This window comes from Rhinolophus ferrumequinum, chromosome 11 (genome assembly GCF_004115265.2).
Source record: "Rhinolophus ferrumequinum isolate MPI-CBG mRhiFer1 chromosome 11, mRhiFer1_v1.p, whole genome shotgun sequence".
NCBI lineage: Eukaryota > Metazoa > Chordata > Mammalia > Chiroptera > Rhinolophidae > Rhinolophus > Rhinolophus ferrumequinum.
Genome location: NC_046294.1, coordinates 20,615,430 through 20,623,267, shown reverse-complemented (window position 1 = coordinate 20,623,267; position 7,838 = coordinate 20,615,430).

Here is a 7,838-nt window from a genome sequence, read left to right as displayed (position 1 = left end):
TGAACATTCCAAGTAGGTGGGTTTGGAGTATCCTGGCAGGGCTTCACAGGGAAACATTACACAACCCACTACCGACCAATTTCATGTGCTTGCTGAGGTTTTCTTCTCTTCCTTCCCTTGGCATCAGCACACAATAAAACTAGCGTTACCCCTAGTTAAGAATCTCAGCGATTCAGGTGTACAATTATGTAATACATCATCTATATATCACATTGTGTGTTCACCACCCAGAGTTTGCTAACAATTGTCACCCCAAAAAACTTTAATTAAAAAAAAAGAACAAAATCAGGATCATACTGAACATATTATTAGCTAATCTTTTTTTTTTATTTTTTTATATGATGAACATTTTCCCTTAGTATTAAATATTATTTATATTATCAGTGATTACTATAATTTGGTTACTTAGGTTGTTTTTCAAAAAAAAAATGTTAAAAATAAATGTATAATTAAATTTGAAATTTAAAGAAAACAAAGATCTCAGGGATCAAGTATATATATTAACTTGTCTCTCAACTACCTTTGGGGAAATCAGCAGTATTTTTTTCTTAATCTGTATATAGGTATAATATAATTTAGAGTATACATGCAAATTGTCTTACAGTCTAGACTTTGAGAATCAGTACTCGATTGTAAGTAACTTTTTTTCAGTGATGCAGATGTACTTATTTCAATATTACAATGAAATCTGAATATAAGGCCATGCTATATAAGAATATGGAAAAATGTAAAAACATTCAAATTTAATGTATATTCAATTTGTGGTTTATGTAAAACATAGAAAGAGGATAAATTCTATATGTTGAGTTATTATCATTTTTATTTTTACAGAAAAATACCTTACCTACCTTAAAAAAGGGCCAACAGTAAATACAATAAAATATCTACTACCTTGGATAATAATTGTAGTACTATAGTTATTTTTATAATTGTAAAAGTATAGTTATTTTACACATTTTAAAATTTATTTATTTTATAATAATTCTATAATGAAAATACATGACTTTCAAAGTTACTGCCAAATTGTCCTAAAGTTGACATTTGAAGAATTTTCACTTGGAATTGCTTAAAATGTTGCAAAGGTTGTTAGTGATTTTACAAGAATATCTCCTCTTTTTTCCTTCTAACAGTAAGTTTTACAAAAAGTAGCTAGACAGAAATAAAGTAATTATATGGATAAAAAAAAAAGACATCTTGCTTTCACTTTTTCTATTTTTGTAGAATAGTTAAGACTGAATACCAAAATTGCTACAAACTTCAGAAATGCCTTTTCTTATTAAGTTCCTGAGATATCTGTCAACATTTATCAGTTAGTAGACTAAGCAATCAACCTCAGCAAATAAAATATCAGATCCAAATACATATACCTGTTAAGCAATTAAAGAGGAACCTAAGGATAGGACATTAACTTAAAAAAAAAATCTGTCAGATATCCTTCTTCTACTGATTTTTCCTTCACAAAAATTAATCGGTGGTGAAACTGACAGAACAATAAGAGCATTTCTTAAGTATTCCCCTCCCATTGTCCAGCCACTGTATTGTTGATATCTGTGAGATGATTTGGAAGCAAGTGCAGAATAAACAGGGCTCCAGTTTATAAAAGTAAGACGTAAGTCAAGGTCAATGGCTGGTAATCAACTAAAAAAGCTGTTACTCACATGGAAGCATCACCCTTTCTGTGACCTTGGTAAAATTGACTCTCTGCTCTGCTGCTAGTTGTTAAGTGGATTACAATGCCCAATAATCTTTGGCTTACTAGTTGTATACACTTGAGGAGGTTACTTAAACTCTTTGAAGCACATAAAAAGCATCTACAGAGTGGCATTATAAAATATACTTTATATAAATTGTATAAACGTGAAAGTCATTCAGCCTAATATCTAACACCAAGTGTATTTTCAATGCATATTGATTAGAACAGTTATGATTAGTTAGAGAAACTTAAACAAATGGAATGCATTCAGTAAACAGCCAAGCCCTTAAAAGTAATAGTCCTTTATCTATTCTATAAGACAATGATTATTTTAGTCATTCCAAAATGACCTCTGCATTTTGGACAAACCTGTAGGTACAGGCAATTGTGAATTTGTTCATGTTCCTGGCTATACTTCTGGAAGATATGAAGTTTCTGAAATGTTTTTACTTCTCTAGGAATGAAAACAAAAGTTTTTTTTTTCCTATCACATGGAAAAACCAGTGGTGGTAGTAGTGGGAATACAAAACGCAGTAACATACAGAAAAAAGAAAATGGCCTTAGAATAAAAGAATTGTGATGAAATTCTACCTACAAACTTGGATTACTCTTTTGAATATTACTCTTTTGAATACTCTTTTGAATATTACTCTTTTGAATATTAAAACTACCTGAAAATTAGGGCTAATAGTACCAAATATACATAGTTTTTGAGACAATTTAGTATGCTAATGGATAAGGCAAGTGTCTATCACATAGTAGGTTGTTATTAAAATAATAACTTAGCTCTCTACTAAAAGGATTAGTATTATCCTTCAGTATTAAAAAAAAAATCATTAACTTTGAATTAAAATTGTCTTCAGCAACTAGTCCAAGTTTATATAATAGTATGGAACAGAAAAACCATTGATTGTACATGGTTATTTATGTATGAAAATTCAGTAACTTCACTCTAAAGAATTTCTGAAGAGAGACATGTAAGAGAGATTTGGCTGAGTAGTCATCTTTTTTTGTAAATGGAACGTAAGTGATTATTATCTCGGGATCCTAGGGCAATGAAAACAAAACTCAGTAATTCATTAAGTATTGATAAAATAACTACCAAGAATTTCAAGTCTTAATAACTTCATACCAGCTAGTCACTGCTTCTATGATGTGACACTGGATTTAATGTCTCAGTAAATGTGACTAGCAATAGATTCATCTCAAGACAATTTCTTGGGAGAACTGCTGCAGAGTTTTTACTGCAAAATAAAATGGTGGTTGAATCTGTAGAGGACTTTTTGCAAGGTACAATAAAAACTTTTCAGATTGTTAAAAATGAAGCTTCTTTCTAATATACTAGATGATAAAATGATTAACATAGACAAGGGAGTAAATTCAGTAACATTGAAATTTCCTTGTTTGTTGCTTTGGTATCACCAACTGAATGTAAATATGATAATGTAAAGTGATGATGTAAGAACTAGATTTTTACAATGTGAATCATAATATATAGGTAGCTACCACTGGAGTGGATACAGTAAGATTATGAACTTGGATTCTAACGTCTGAGGTCAAATTCTGTCCCTTCCATTGACTATGTTCGAGTTCTTTGTGTTTTCTCAAATGTAAGTTGAAGCTCTTGCCCACATTTTTTTATCCTGAATCCTATACCACACAAAAATCAGGGAGCAGCAATTATGTAAAACCAAGTATTAGACAGTTAACTCCAAGGCCAAGCACCACAACACAGAGTTGAGTTACAGATTCTTCATGGACATGTCATCAATTTGTGATAAAATTCTAAACTTTAGCTTTGTTACAAGTACAGTTATCATTATGTATGTTCCTTCATGCTCCCTCTTTAGCAGCCTCCTAGCAACCACAGACTTTATTCTATCACCAGAGTTTAGTCTGACATGTTCTAGAAGTATATATAAATGGAATCATATATATTCATTCATGCCTCTTTGAATCCAAAGAATATTTGCAAAGTTCACCATTGCTGACTCGTACTCATAGTATGACTATACAACAGTCTGTCCATTTCCTTGTTGATGTACAATTGAGTTGTTTGATTAATAATGAATAACGCGGCTATAACCATTTTGATACAAGACTTTGGTAGACACATATTTTCATTTCCTTTGACTAAATACGTCGGCGTGTAGCTGGGTTATAGGATGGGTATTATTTAACATTTTAAGATAAGACAGTTTTACTTAGGTGTTGGCTGACAGTTCTCCACAGGCCACTTACATTTTGTCATGTTTTGTGAGCAGAAGTACTGGAAGTACCACCTTTGTCTTGGGCTACCTTGTTAATGTTGCATATACAAAAGCCTTGGACAATAGAAATCATTTCCAGCCCTGGAGCAAAGGACAGGTTTGCTTACTGTCCAGGATAATACAGAAAATGCCTCCCTTCAGGACAAGTATTTTAATGTCCATTATTTAAGATTCAGGTTCCTGTACTCAGGGTTCCTTCCCTCTAACATACACCAGTGTATGTGCAGGTGTCACCTGACTCTCTTTTTATCAACTTGAGAATTGGGGCTCAGGGAAGGGGATGCGAATGCTAATATTCTGGCTCCTGCTATCACTGTAAATAATTAACTATCCTCTGTTCCTGACCCAGGAATCTTGTGATTTCTTCTGGCATCTGTGAAGCTGTAGCAAACTTAGAAATAGGGTAAAATCTCAAAGCCTTCATAGTTTGAGGTAGTTTGGTAACAAGGATTCGATGTTAAAAAGACATGGATTAGTGGAAAAGGCAAGATAAAGACTGTTTTATGAGATCTGAGGGAAGTACATTGGAGTTGGCAGCAAACATGTTGATCAAATTGTTAACAGGTGTGTTTATAAGAAGACATCGGTGAGATGTTTGCAGGCTGAGTACCAGAGAATAGGTTAAAAACAACAGCCCAAATAGTGCACAGTTGTGCTAACTCTCCTTCAGGTAGAGTGATTTTCTCAATAATCTGGTAATCCTTCTCGAGTTTATACCTTATGACAATAAGTACAAAGATTAGATGGCAGAAGCCCTCCGGTACCACTCCCACTTCAGACAATACTTTCAAAGACACGCACCTACACTGACAGTGAGAATGAAAGGAGGGCTATTCACAACTGCTGTGGTCATAAACCAGGCCATTTGTCAAACCTTTGACTGGTTCTTTGGAACATGAGAGGCTGCAGGTGTGTGCTGCTTGTTAAGAAAGCACAGCAATAGTGGGGCACCTTCTGCGGTCTGCCATGACACCACAGGTACACTCACACGTGAAACAGAAAGGTCTCACAGGTTTTGTTTGTTTCTGCAGTGCTTTCTGGACACTATAATGTAGCTACGGCCTTCTCAGAGAGATTTCCCTAAGATACAGACAAACAAACACAACTTTGGAAACTATTGACTTATATGCAGATTTATGCTGTCCTATATTTGATTTATAGGGCTCATAAAATGACCCATTGACAGATAGGCCTATTTAGTGTTATTTATGCTTCCACTGCTCATATGCTATTTACATCGATGTTTTATATGCATGTACTATGAATGTTTATAAAGTCAAGGGAGGATTTGTTCATAGACTGTAACATATAGCGTGCTGCTAGTGAGAGATATAGGTCCTTCCTCATTTTGTTTCCTTGTCCTCTTGCAGCTGGTGCAATCACTACAATATAGTATCTGAGGAAGAGAAAAGTAAATCACAACCTTGATAAAGGACAATGAATCACAGATAGTAAGAGAAGTAAGGTCTCAATGAAATGGTCCAGTATGATCAGTTGTAAAGGTAACAAGAGCTGGAGTCTTGGGAAAGTTAACCAATTGAGTTCTGTTCTTGCTCCCATAGTCAAACATTTTGCAGATATTGTGACTGTAAAGATATTGTTGTGACTGTTACTAAATCCGATGCACAAACTAATGGCGCTGATTGATACATTGTCATAGTGACAACACCTTTTTTCCTATCGCAAAGGCAACCCAGAACCAAGACTGATTTGCATACATGACAAGGCCTTTACTATACATTTGCAACACTCCCCTAGGGATATGGAAGCTCCTGCCCTTTGTGGCTTGTGGCTGGGTCAGGATTTAGTGTGAATGTCTCTCTACATTCTGTGGTGCAGTTTTCAGTATATAGACGATGACCTATTAGTTGGCACGTCAGAAGCCTCGAGTCTCAAAATCCTGACTGCAGGGTTATCAGACCTCCATCAGCAGGGGCACACTTATCAAGTAAAATTGCTTGGGACCATGTGGGTAGATTCACACCTCTCAGTTCCTCTGGCATTCAGGGAAAATTGCTTTCTCTTCATCCAACAACATTATTAAAAAGGGGACCCAGAACTTTGTTCGGAGACAGTCTGTCCCACTTGGACATTTTCCTTGGTCCCTTGTATTGGCTAATTGCAAATCAGCATTCTTTGATTGGTCAAACCGAAGGCTTCATTGGAAACTGTTCAACAAGCTGTGGCATGCTGTTTATATTTGGAACCCCACCACCCTAATGATCACTTTGAGCAACATGTTTCTTTGATTTTGCTGAGTGAAGCCTCTAGGAAAAGGTGTCAGCCTCCACCCAGAGGCCTCCTTTGGGCTTTTGACATCACCTATCTGAGCCCGCTACGAGGTACGACTCTTTTAGAAAATAGCTATTAGATGCCTACTGTGCTCATGTTGAAATGAATGGTTGATCCAAGAGGCCTCCTCACTCTTTAGCCTGGTAGTCCCATTTTGGAGTGGCTTAACTCAGTCTTAATCACTATCAAGATGGGACGGGTCCACCAAAACTTGCTTCTAAAGTGGAAATGACATATTCATAAGCTTGGCTGGTCTGGCCCCTCTAGCTTGTTGGCTTTACATGAAAAAGTCACAGCCACTCCTTTTGGTGAAATGTAGTCCTTTAATCTACTGCCTTGAACAAATCTGCTATTTCCATGGGGTCCTGGATTTAGAGAGGTTCTCCTAAATACCTGAGCCTGTTTCACAGATGGTTCATCTAAACGGAAACACGGTGGCATCTGCCTGGGTGCGCCACTTGTTTAAACTCAGCACCAGCTATGCAGAGCTAAGATGGATGCAGTTGTTCTGCTTTTGGGCAAACCTCAAGGTCGTAGCTCTGGCCCTGTTATATTTTTACTGAATCTTGGGCTATTGCCAATTGCTTACTGTTTGGTTTGCCACTTGGAAAACTACAGACTGGCAAATTAGAAACACTATCCTTTATATGTCTTTATTTAAACAATTTCTTATCATTATCGTTATTCAATCATAATTTTAACATTGTTTACCTTCTATGGTTAGTGCTTTCTGCATTCTCTCTAAGAAATTCTTGCTTACCCCCACATTGTGGAGGTATTATCCTGTTTTCTTCTAGAAGTCATATAGCTTTAGCTTTTATGTTTAGGTCTATATGACACATCTCAAAATAAGTATGTCAAAATAATAATATAATATAAATAAAATAGTAATATAAGAGTCAAAGTTGTTTTTATTATATATGACATTGTCTCAACCTTTTTGGGTGAAAAGACTTCCTTTTCCTGTTGAATTACTTTAATGATCTTAATGAAAACTAAGTAGTAGCTATTTTTTTTAAAGAATATATTATATTGTTGTAAGTAGGATTTCTTAAGACACAAAAAGAGCTAACCAAAAAAAAGAAAATTTTCATATATTTAAGAAATAAACTTAAAACTTCTATTAATCAAAAGTGCATTAAAATATACATAGATGAACCACTAATTGGAAAAGATAGTGGCGATACATATAACTGATATAGATATAGACATAAATATAGACTTACATTTCTACAAATAAGAATCATATAAACAAGTCGATATAAAATGCTTACAGGTATGATCAAGGCATTCACAGAAGATAAAATATTAATGGCCAATAAGCATATGAAGTAGTGTTTAGCTTTATTAATAACAATTTTATATACATTCAATTGGAAAACAAGTGAGATCATGCAAAATATTGGATTTGTTAATATTGATCATAAGGACTTCTTAAAAATTGATGGTTAATACAAGCTATTTCAAAAACAATTTGGCAATATCTTTTACATTTGAATATTCAGATATCCTTTGACTTCGTTATTCTTCCTCCAGTATACACCCAAAATAACTCTGGCATTTGTGTACTATGAGATGTATAT